Source organism: Centropristis striata, chromosome 23 (assembly GCF_030273125.1).
Source record: "Centropristis striata isolate RG_2023a ecotype Rhode Island chromosome 23, C.striata_1.0, whole genome shotgun sequence".
Lineage (NCBI taxonomy): Eukaryota > Metazoa > Chordata > Actinopteri > Perciformes > Serranidae > Centropristis > Centropristis striata.
The window spans coordinates 2,726,095-2,738,479 of NC_081539.1; the positions used below are offsets into that span (position 1 = coordinate 2,726,095).

The 12,385-nt window shown below is 39.7% G+C and overlaps 1 non-coding gene across 1 annotated transcript; it reads right to left on the bottom strand.

Annotated features, from left to right (window-relative positions):
- Positions 1–3,577: 3,577 nt before the first annotated feature.
- trnaa-cgc (transfer RNA alanine (anticodon CGC)) lies at positions 3,578–3,649 on the bottom strand. The gene has a single exon. It is a non-coding gene; the product is annotated as a tRNA-Ala (tRNA).
- Positions 3,650–12,385: the final 8,736 nt, after the last annotated feature.

Sequence of the window (12,385 nt, forward strand, 5' to 3'; positions counted from 1 at the left end):
TTCAAGACAATCTGATGTTAATAGTGTAAATAATGGCCCCATTTAGAAGAAAATAGAAGATAAAGAATCGTATGATTTGGGGGCGGGGCTACCTTTGATTGACAGGTCAATAACAAGGAGAGCCGTCATCAGGAGAGAAGCAGAACAATGCGTATCCATGGCAACGCGTCAATAAAGTTATATATAACGTTATATAGATATAAAAAAGGACGTTTAGCGGTTTGGTCTCATAACTTTGAGCCTTTCACTGTATTTTCACTTAATGACAGTTTATTTGAACGTTTTGTTCAGTAAATGTCTTGTTCAGTGTTTGGTTGGACTAACAGACACTCCAAGGAGTCGCTGCTCAGTTTACTGAGGTCAGTAACAAACATTTCGTTTTTGTTTTTTTTGCTAGCCAAAACTAACATCCCAGCTAATGCTCCAGCTAATGCTAACATGAATTAGCAGCAGCTTCTCTCAGTCAGGTTGAGGTGTAGAGAGGCTGTAGTCAGTGATCAGAGCCCTCTCCTCCTCCACAGTCCAAATATGGTCTGCTTCCTGTATCAGAAACAAGATGGCGACGAGTGTAACGATGAACTTGATGCTTCCAACGGGGCACAAACCAACGGGTGACGTCACGGTGACTACGTCTATTATTTATATAGTGTATGTATTCAGTACTGTACACAGACCCGTGTGTAGGGCTGCCTTCTGGCGGTCTGTCAAATAAAGTGACACTACAGGAAATGTCTCGTTGTTAGACAGAAGTCAAACAAATCCGTTTACTACTTTGACATTTTGTCAGTGTTTCCATTTCACTTTACTCCTGCTGTTTTAAAAAGAAAGAGTTTTTCTCACTTCCTTGCATTGTAATACATTTTTTCAAGAGCATTTGAACAGAGAGAGTGTAGGACCTGCGGCTCTGCAGAGCTGGTTATGTGGAGGAAACTGGTCTGCTTATAAAAATATTACATATTTTCAATAATATATTGAAAACATTCCAGTTTGTATAACACAGTGGAAACAAGGCGGAGCCTAGAACATTAACCTGATAGGCTCTTACAGGTCCAGACTATAGGAGGTGCACACACACACACACACACACACACACACACACACACACACAGTGATGTATTACAGCAAGATGGTGTTGAATATGAGTCTGGGCTCGTGCCACACACGGAGCATTAACACTGTCATCCTTCCCTGAGGATCCTCAGTGTGTTTCTGTGTGTGTGTGTGTGTGTGTGTGTGTGTGTCTATCCATGTCATGTTGTATATGAGTGTGTAAGTGTGTGTCTGTAGGGAGGGAGACAGAGGTAAAAATGAATGTCAAGTGAGTTGACAGAGTGTGACTGCGTGTGCAGGTGTGGTGACAAAAATGAGAAAGACAAGAAGTGTGTGTGTGTGTGTGTGTGTGTTTGTGTGTGCATGCACGTGCACGTGCACGTGCGTGTGCATGTGTGAATGTATCCCAGGATTAGCCCTGGGCAGGGTTGTGGTAAGGTGAGGTCCACTGAGTCCAGGCTGCAGGCGATAGTATACCAGCAAGGAAGGCTTACTGTTGGTTTAATACAAGGCCTCACACACACACACACACACACACACACATAACCTGGGTCACACGCCGCAGTGCGTATCAGTGTGCGTGTGCATATCCAGTGAGTGTGTATGTGCAGAGATAGGGGAGGGGGTGTTGGGTTGATGGAGGCGACTTGTCACCTCCATCAACCCATTTGGGAGGCTGGAGAACAGCCAGAGGGGTTTAATTTGTGAATTGGGGGGAGGAGGGGGAGGAGGGGGGGGGGGGGGTGGAAAGAGGAGGAGGGGTCAGAGGATGTAAAGGGATTGATGTAACTGTGTGTTAAACACCGGGTTACAGATTTCAGCACATTTTTCATGTAACAGCCCAAATCTGAAGTATCCATAGTGCATAAAGAGGCTTAAACACCTGCTGCCACCTTTCAGCATGAAAGAGAAAAGCTTAAAGGGAAACCTTTTAACTCTGTGGAGTCTTGGACTATTTTTTATCCATTTTGGAATCCTTTTCGTGTCTTTTTTGGTCATGTGTGTCTCTTTTGTGTCTGTTTTGTCTTTTTTGGTTATTTTGTGTCTTTTTTTGTCATTTTGCGTCTTTTTGGTCATTTGTATCTGTTTTGGTAATTTTGTGTTTGTTGTGTCTTTTTTTAGTTGTTTTGTGCTTTTTTTGGTCATTTTGTGTCTTTTATGTATTTTGTGTCTTTTTTGGTCATGTGTGTCTCTTTTGTGTCTTTTTTGTCATTTTGTGTCTTCTGTGGGGTTTTTTTTTGGTTATTCTGTCTTCTCATTTTGTGTCTTTTTAGGTGATTTGTGTCTTTTTGTGTCTATTTTGGTAATTTTGTGTCTGTTGTTGTGTCTTTTTTAGTTATTTTGTGCTTTTTTTGGACATTTTGTCTTTTTTTGGTCATTTTGTGACTTTTTTTGGTCTGCTTTGTTTTTACGTCTGGATGTGATGAAGAAGCCATGCTTCGGCACTTTTGGAGACTCCAGAGGGTTAAACTTTTCTCATTCATGCTGAAAGGTGGCAGCAGGTACCTAACTCCTACTCATGTAATTTCCAATGGATTCTACAGCTTTTTGGGAGAAAAAAAGACAAAAAATAATGTCAGGGTGATAAAATAATATAGTCTTGAACACCATGGGGGATTGTTTGCCAAGCCTATTACAATTAGAACAATTTGGACTGCAGATGAAGATGAGCACAGCTGCAGCTCAGCTGATTGGTGCAGAGTGGCGCCCAATGTTGGTGCTTCTTATGTGAAGAGCCACCTGAACCCAGACACTGTTACGCTCCGTTTTTGGGAATCTCTGACAACATTTAGAAGCTTCTCATGTATTTGTTGTTGTTATTAAACTATTGAGCTCAACCCAATCAAGGCTATTTTTGGAGTTTCCCAGTTGGGGAGTGGAAATCACCGCATCCTGAGCTAGCTTTGTAGCATTAGCCTCACTTCTAGTCCAGACAGCTGGTCCACAAAACTGGAAAACTTCCGCTGCTGATCATAAACAAACCAGCATGGCTAATTATGCACAGCATCTCCGCTGATCATAAACATTGTGATCGTGAATTAACCGGCATTGCCTGTGCACAGAGTGTCCGGTGCTTGTTGTAAACAAACAAGCCTATTAGCAGTTTGCAGACTGGACACTAAGGCGTTAACATCCCCTCCGGCTCTGTGACAGCAGCTGGGAGAGACTGCTGCAGGAGGACTGTGCTGATTGGACTTTGTCGCTAGATTTTGCGACTTTTCAGCCCCCCCTAGCGACTATTTTTCAAAAAAGCCACTAGCGACAGATCTAGCGACCTTTTCTGGTTTTATTGGAGACTTTTGGAGACTCGCCGCGAGGGCTGCCGGCTCGTTAAGAGGAGTAAGAACAAGTCTCCGAAAGTGAGTGAAAAATAGTCGCTAGGGGGGTCTGAAAAGTCGCAAAATCAAGCGACAAAGTCAATAACACTGCCGCTCAAGAGCTACACTTTCTTTCTATCATTGTTTGTTGTTTTTACAGAACGCCCTAAGCAGTTTAGCGACCATTCTGGTGTGACCATAAGACCAGTTGGAGATGCCGGGGATTGAACCCGGGACCTCATACATGCGAAGCATGCGCTCTACCACTGAGCTACATCCCCTGTATGAGCTGGGAATTTGATGCTTGTTGTGCATGTAATTCATTCAATGAATGTAGGTGAAACACTGCTAATAAAGTGTTAGTGTGGTCTTCTGCTGCTTCAAGGTTGGACGTGTTGTTGGTTCAGTTCTTCTGCATACCTTGGTTTGTAACCAGTGGTTATTTGAGTGTTGTTCTATGATCTCAAACCAGTCTGGCTATTCTCCTCTGACCTCTGGCATCAACAGAGAACATACGCCCACTGGATATTTTGTCTTTTTTTTCCCTCTGTGAACCTTAGAGATGGTTGTGAAAATCCCAGCAGATCAGAAGTTTGTGAAATACTCAGACCAACTGTCTGTGTTTTATGTAAAGAAAGGATATATTCTGTCTATCTGTCAGTGTTTGAATGTGTATTGAGATCTATGGGTATGTCTCCTTTCTTTTCATTGTGCTGTGTTCATGTTGTTTGCTGGACACTGTAATTGGTGTTGTCTGAGTTCGGGAAACTTAATTCTCCTGTCTGGACACAAGAACTTGCCTATTAGCTGGTTAGACTGGAGAGGGCTAAATAATTCACTGGCTACTAAAAATTAAATGTAGACAAATCCTACTATGTATATATTTTATTAAGTTCTGTTTTCTTCTCTTTAATTTGTTTACTTTTCGGGAGTCTGGGGACGGGGAGGTGGGGCTGCTGGCTGTATTGTTTCCATGTGTTTTTACTAAAGCTAAGTTCATAATGATGTGTCCAACAGCTGAGAGTACAATGTGTAACTTGGTTGTCATAACGATGATCTCCAAAATAACCGCCTGAAGACTGAGCTTGAAAACGTACTTCAATAACCAGCAAAAATGTTAAATTAACCCTGTGGAGTCTCCAAAAGCTCCAAATAATCCAGACTTGTTGACTCCATCCAGACTAGAAAACAAAGCAGCGTGGAGCCCTACTGTAAATACACAAGACACTTTGTGTCTTTTTTTTTGTCATTTTGTGTCTTTTTTTTTGTCATTTTGTGACAAAAAAAGACACAAAATGACTAATAAAAGACACAAAATGACCAAAAAAAGACACAAAATAATTAAAAAAGACACAAAATGAGAAGACAAAATGACCAAAAATGACTAATAAAAGACACAAAATAACGTAAAAAGACACAACAAAAGGTGTTTAAGTGGTGTTTACAGGCAGAATGAAAAGGATTAAAAAATGGACAAAATAGCCCCAGACTCCATAGAGTTAAGATCGTGCATACTTTAATGACGGCTCGCCTTGTTAGTGACCTGTCAATCAAAGGTAGCCCCGCCCCAAATCATACGATTCTTTATCTTCTATTTTCTTCTAAATGGGGCCATTATTTACACTATTAACATCAGATTGTCTTGAAGAAGATCTTTTACCAGTGATTGAGACCATAGTGTTGTCCTGAAAAACATTTCTGAGGTAATAAATCAAGTGAGAAGTTTTCTCATTTTGCATTAAAATGAATGGACAGAAATGTTTTTGCAGCCAAACTTAGCGCCCCCTGCTGGAATTTTCAGTAGAATGCAGCTTAAGGCACTTCCTGGTTTGCCTCCCTGCTCAGACCAGGAGGTTGCCGCCTGGTTTCTCACAACAAGTCCACACACAAGACTGCTGAGGACAGTCATGTTCTCCTGAGGATGTACGCTACTGGATTTAATATTTTTCTCCAGCAGTGTGTGAATCCATTACTGCCAACATTTACAAATGTAACGCTGTTCTTTGCTTGTGTGGGTTTTTTTTCTTCTTTTTTTTGGAGACCACTAAAGACAACCCAAAGAAATATTCCTCTCACAGTCATGAATAAGTAATATTTATATTTTAGCCAACCCTCTACCCCTCCTAAGATAAATCAAGAAACCTGTTTTTTCTTCCTTTTCTTACTGTTACAGCAGGCTTCTGGAGGAGAAATGAAAAATGTTCCTTGACCCAAATCCTGATGGATAGTATGACTGAGCAGGCTGCAGAAAAATGAGAGAAACTGCGTATTAATAGGCCATTAAAAGGAAATTTCCCTCCAATTTCCATATAACAAGAACTAATGTTTTCTCAGAGCAAAGGAAAAGGAGAGAGAGAGAGAGAGAGAGAGAGAGCACACTGAGTGATGGAATGATATTGCTCTGTGTTTTAGTTCATGCCGGGGTTACCTGCCCTGGAGGCAGCAGCCTTTGATTAGCTTTTGTCTTACAGCAGAGAAAGCTCAGGCAAAGAGGGAACATAACTCAGGAAATTTACAGGCACCCAGCGAGAGGAAATAGCTTTGTCTCTGAGCTTCTCTCTCCTCGGGAAAAAGGAAAAACCCAACACTTCCTTCCCGGAAATCACAGTCAAGATGGCAAGATGGATTTCTCTGTTTGCCCCATAGCTGTATACGGGCCTGGGGGTAATTAGAGTGATGTCTCTGTGTGGATTTACACAGTCTAACTCATGGGTCTCAAACTCGCGGCCCGCGGGCCAATTGTGGCCCTCGTGACGATATTTTGTGGCCCCCACCTTGATATGAATGTTTAGTTTTTTGGTAATTTTGTGTCTTGTTTTAGTAATTTTGTGTCTTTTTTGCGTCATTTTGTGTCTTTTTCTTTAGTCATTTTGTTCAAGTTCAGTGTTACAGTCGTCGCCATCTTGTTTCCGATACAGGAAGCATGACCATATTTGGACTGTGGAGGAGGAGAGGGATCTGATCACTGACTACAGCCTCTCTACACCTCAACCTGACTGAGAGAAGCTGCTGCTAATTCATGTTAGCATTAACTGGAGCATTAACTTGATGTTAGTTTTGGCTAGCAACAAACAAAAACAAAATGTTTGTTACTGACCTCAGAAAACTGAGCAGCGACTCCTTGGAGTGTCTGTTAGTCCAACCAAACGCTGAACAAGACATTTAACTAGAAAATTTCCTCTGGGGAAATTCTGAAAGAGCTACTGCCGGTGTGTGTACACTATGATGACATTCTTCAGAGATTTCAAACAATTAATACTAGTAATGTTATGATACTATATAATATACAAGGAGCACACCTACAACAAGCATTCCTTTACAAATATTTGAAAAGGAGTGTGTGCGCTTATGCGCACATGTGTGTGTATCTGTAACTGTAATCACATCAAAGGATCAAAGGCAATCAAAGCAATCAACAGAATTAACTGCCACCAACTGCCAATGTCCCGGAACAGAGGTGGACAGACTGGAATTTCTGGCCTCGAACAGAAAGCATTTTCGGCAAAACCATAATACCTATCATTGATCCGACTTCACTTTGAGCGTCCTGAGTTCTTCCTGAACATTTTTTATCAATCCCTGTTCAATGACCATGATCATTTTTGGAGAAATTCTGAGATTATAATGGGTGTGTATTGCACGGAATGTTCGTGTCACAGTGTGTGACATCATCACCAGAGTGTAGAGGGAGAGAAAAAACTGTCAAAAAAATAAATTTGAAAACTGCGCTCCAGGCTGCAAATTCCACTCTATAGAAATAATTTATACATAGAAACGTAGGAAAATTAGTCTTCTCCCTCACAATCCTCTGGTAAAGCTGTCAGAGTTATAGTTTGGGTGTAGGACGCACAGATGCGCCACCAACACGCACACACAGCCTCATTGGCTCCCATATTAAAAACGCAGGAAGATTTCTGAAAAAGGCAGATGTAACAGTTTTTTTAGATCGCTCTAACAAAGCTATTTCTTAATTTTTCTTCACAAAAAACATATGTAGACGTTCAGGAAGAACCCAGGACGCTCAAAGTGAAGTCGGATCAATGATAGGTATTATGGTTTTACCAAAAATGCTTTCTGTTCGAGGCCAGAAATTCCAGTCTGTCCACCGCTGTTCCGGGACATTGGCAGTTGGTGGCAGTTAATTCTGTTGATTGCTCTGCTCTGATTGGTCAACCCCAACACCTTTGATGCTTTGATGTAATTACATTTACAGTTACACACAGACACACTCCTCCAGATACACACGTGTCACACACACACACACACACACACACACACACACACACACACTTTGAGGTTAAAGGTCATAGGTTGCTGTATAAATACATACTTGAAAAGGAATGCTTGTTGTAGGTGTGCTCCTTGTATATTATATAGTATCATAACATTACTAGTATTAATTGTTATAAATCTCTGAAGAATCTCATCAAAGTGTACACACACCGGCAGTAGCCCCCGTGGCCCTTTCACAATTTCCCCAGAGGAAATTTTCTAGTTCACACTATTAACATCTAATTGTCTTGAAGAAGATTTTTTTACTAGTGATTGAGACCATAGTGTTGTCCTAAAAAAAAATTTTGAGGTGATGAATCAAGTGAGAAGTTTTCTCATTTTGCACTGAAATGAATGGACATACTTTTTTAGCCCAAGAGCCCACATTCCCATCACGAGTTACATCAGCTTTAACACTCAGTAAACATTTAGCAACTGAGGACATGAACTGTTGAAAATAAAATGAAGGGAAATAAAGGAAATGAAAAGTTTTGAAAGCGAAACTCTTCCCCATTCCTGCTTGATATATGTCTTCAGTTGACTACCAGTCTGAGGTCTCCACTGTCGTATTTTCCATTCACAATGTGCCACATTTTCAGTGTGAGGCCGGACAGTATAGCACTCTTTTTATTTGAACCCAGGGGCGCAGATGGGATGTTTGAACTGCGGGGACAAAGCTGTCAGCAAATGATTTCTACTCAATGAGTTATTTTTCAACTCCATGCCTTAACCAGAATATGTTTTATTTAAACATCTTTATATGAACTGTAGTGTAAACAACAACCAACATATTTACATAAATAAAAAGAAGTTTGTACATGAAATTTCCAGTGCAGCCAAACAAATTTACTGACTTGAACCTGATTCAATTTTAATGTGAGTTTCATATGAATGGCATTTTACCATGTTGTGTGTGGAAGGTCCCTTTAATTACTTTTTTTGGTAATTTTGTGTCTTTTTCTGTCATTTTGTGTCTTTTTTGGTAATTTTGGGGTCATTTTGTGTCTTTTTTGGTAATTTTGGGGTCATTTTGTGTCTTTTTTTTAATAATTGTGTGTCTGTTTTTTAGTCATTTTGTTTCTTTTTTAAGTAATTTAGTTTTTTCTATCATTTTGTGACTTTTTTTGTCATTTTCGGTAATTTTGGGTCTTTTTTCTGTCATTTTGTCTTTTTTGGTAATTCTGTGTATTTATTGGAAATTTTGTGTTCTTACCGTTCTAACGTTCTTACCGTAGCGCCTTATTCTGACATTCGTGTAGACCTTGAACGCACCATTAGCAGCCGGACTCTCTATGTGCTGCAATGTAAATAATCTAACTAACGGAACATTAATCCTCTGTTTTTCTCCAAACCCTGTTTGTACCTCTGCCTACCAATCTCTCCATGCGCATCCTTCTTCTTGACAGTATCTGCCTTTTCTTCAACTTCAGATTCAGTCTAAAATGTGATGGATAAAGTCCTCACTTGCGTGGCTGATTCGCATCAGAGTGAAGCAATAACTTTCTCAAAAAAATATCTGTCAATAACAAAAGCAGACTAGCTCAAGGAACACTCCATTTAATTCGGCATCAAAGCTGATGGTGCGAGGGGAAATCGCCGGCCAAACAGCGAGCTGGCGGATTATCCTGTGAGGATTATTAAATTTGCTGGGTGATTCAATTAAATGTTTGTTTTTTTCTTTTTTAAATGGTGGAATAAGGGCTGGAATCAGTCGACTTGCAGGCATGAGCGGGCCCTCCTCTGGAGTGGAGTGTTGCCTATAAAATGTTGAACCTCACTTGGCTGATGGCTTCACTGTGCTCTTGTACTCTGGCACTCACAACTGATTTAACTGCAGAGTGCACGGAGGCAGAGTGTGCACGAGTGACTGCACTCCTGCAGGCGAGGCGGGCTGCAGAATCAGCAGTGCACACTGTGTCATGGAGAGGCTTTCAGTCAGGAGGAGGACTCGAATCAGAGCGAGACAGCCAGTTCACTCACACAAATGTAAACATGCACATATTTATTCACAGAGGCACCATAATTCTGCCCAGATACACACTTTGTATTGTAGTGATGATGCATTAGCACACAGGCCAACAAACCATGTTCAATCAAATCAACCACAATAAGCAGCAGTATTCTTAACGAGCTGAAAATAAAGTTGCTTGTATACAAAGGAGTTTTAAAACTGAATTACTTAAAAAAGACACAAAGTGACCCAAAAAGACACAAAATTACTGAAAAAACACTAAATACCCTTAAAAAAACACAAAATGACAAAAAAGACACAGAATTACCAAAAGACAAAATTATGTTGTGAAAAAAAAAACGCAAAATGACCAAAAAAATACACAAAATTACTAAAAAAAGACAAAAAATATTTAAAAAAAAGACACAAAATTACCAAAGAAAGACACAGAATTACCAAAAAGACACAAAATGAACCCAAAAAGACACAAAATTACCAAAAAAATACACAAAATTACTAAAAGACAAAATTATGTTTTGAAAAAAAGACACAAAATGACAAAAAAATGCACAAAAAAATGTTTTCTCATTTTGCATTGAAATGAATGGACAGAGATGTTTTTGCAGCCAGACTTAGCACCCCCTATTGGAATTTTCCATAGAATGCAGCTTAAGGCACTTCCTGGTTTGCCTCCTGGCTCAGACCAGGAGGTTGCCGCTTGGTGCAAGCCCGAGTTGTGGTAAATGGAAAATCGTTGTTGATTTTTGAAAAAATTACATTTTATTGTACAGCTGCGAGGTCTGTGGGACCTAAAAGAAAAAGATAAAATGACAAATACCAGATTTAACATACATGATTGGAGTATCGCATTGAGATAATGTAACTTGAACCCTGCATTTAATCCTTTGCAGTGGCAGCAGACAAACTTGTCCAGACACTCCCTCTCATACCAGAGCTGCTAGCTCTGGTACAATGCTGATACCCACACAGTGACTCTCTCAGAGGAGCCATGAATGTAACTTCCAAGCTCCAGCAGACTCCCTGTTTCTTCCAGCAGGAACACAAAGTCTGACAGTAGCTTCTCATGGCTGGTTAGCTCTGACAACCAGCTCCGTCGCTGTCCCTGCTACAGGGAGCAGTGGTCAGTCTGCTCCGTGTCCACGACAGTCTGAGTCAGGGGTCTCAAACTCAAATTACTTGGGGGCCGCTGGAGGCAGTAAATGACCAAAACGACACAAAATGACCAAAAAGACACAAAATGACTGAAAAACACTACATTACTTTTAAAAACGATACAAAATATAATAAAAGACACAAAATGACCCAGAAAAGACACAAAATGACCAAAAAAGACACAAAATGACAGAAAATAACCTAAAATTACTTAAAAAAGAAACAAAATGACAAATAAAAGACACAGAATTACCCAATAAAGACACAAAATGACCCAAAAAAAGAGACACAAAACAAAGACACATAATTACCAAAAAAGCAACACAAGTATTAACAAAAAGACACAAATTTATTAAAAAAGACACACAGTTATTAAAAATAGACATAATATTACCAAAAAAGACACAACATTACCAAAAAAATAATTAAAGGGACCTTCCACACACAACAAAGTAAAGTGCCATTCATATAAAACTCACATTAAACTTTCATATCAAGGTGGGGGCCACAAAATATTGTCACGAGGGCCGCAATTGGCCCGCGGGCCACGAGTTTGAGACCCATGATTTAAGTCATCCCCTTACTCCTATTTCATGTAAATATGTTGGTAGGGAGTTTTCTTTAATGTTCCTGCATATTGTTTCCATCTGTGAAAGTATCTTTGTATCTTAAAATCTCAATATTGAGAGCTGTTCCATATGTATACAGGACATATACGGCCATATGCTGATGATGGGCTGCTTATTCGTAAAACTGTCATTCTATCTTTTTTCTACATTTCTTTAATTTAACTTATGCTTGTATCCTATTAATCACCAGCAGGGCATTAGCAACTTATTATACAACATATTATAAGTCCAACTTTGCAGTTTAAGGTTGAAAATCTAATGAAAATCTGCGTATTTACTCTCGGTGGTGTTGAATGATTTATTTTGGCTGGCTATTTTGATTAGAGGAAATGCTCTGTTTTATTGTAATTTCTCAGCTCAGATTAATTTTTGATTAATTTCCATGGACTTTCATTCATTATAATTCATCTGCAATGCATGGCTCTCATTTTAATTCAAGTGGGTATACTGTATGCCCTACAGCCAATATGAGCCAACAGGACTGTTGGTCATTACTGCTGCATCCAAACAACCTGCATGCTGTATGCCAGTGCCCAGAGGGGAACTAGTGTAGCTCTCCAGCATATAAACTCTTGTTCCAGTACAGTTATACAGTTACAGAGTTACAGTTTTTATCATCTTCATTGTTTCTTCAGTCTAGAATATGATGAGTGTGCCGGTTGTCTTGCAGCGCCACATTACTACCTCTTGTATTCGTCCATATTCTGAAAATGATCAAATTTCAACTTATTGTGATGCACTTTACAGTCAGTTTCAACACGAGTGCTCTGAATAAATAACTTATATTTAATAATAATAATAATAATAATGATGGTTGAGATAATTTCGTGTCTCTTTTTAGTCATTTTGGGTCTTTTTTTGTCATTTGGGGTCTTTTTTAGTCATTTTGTGTCTTTTTTTTTTGTTGTCATTTTGACACTTTGGACAAAGGCTTTGCAAGACAGTGAGAGACCTGGAGCCACAATATAAAATTATTTAGATTGTAGGTCACA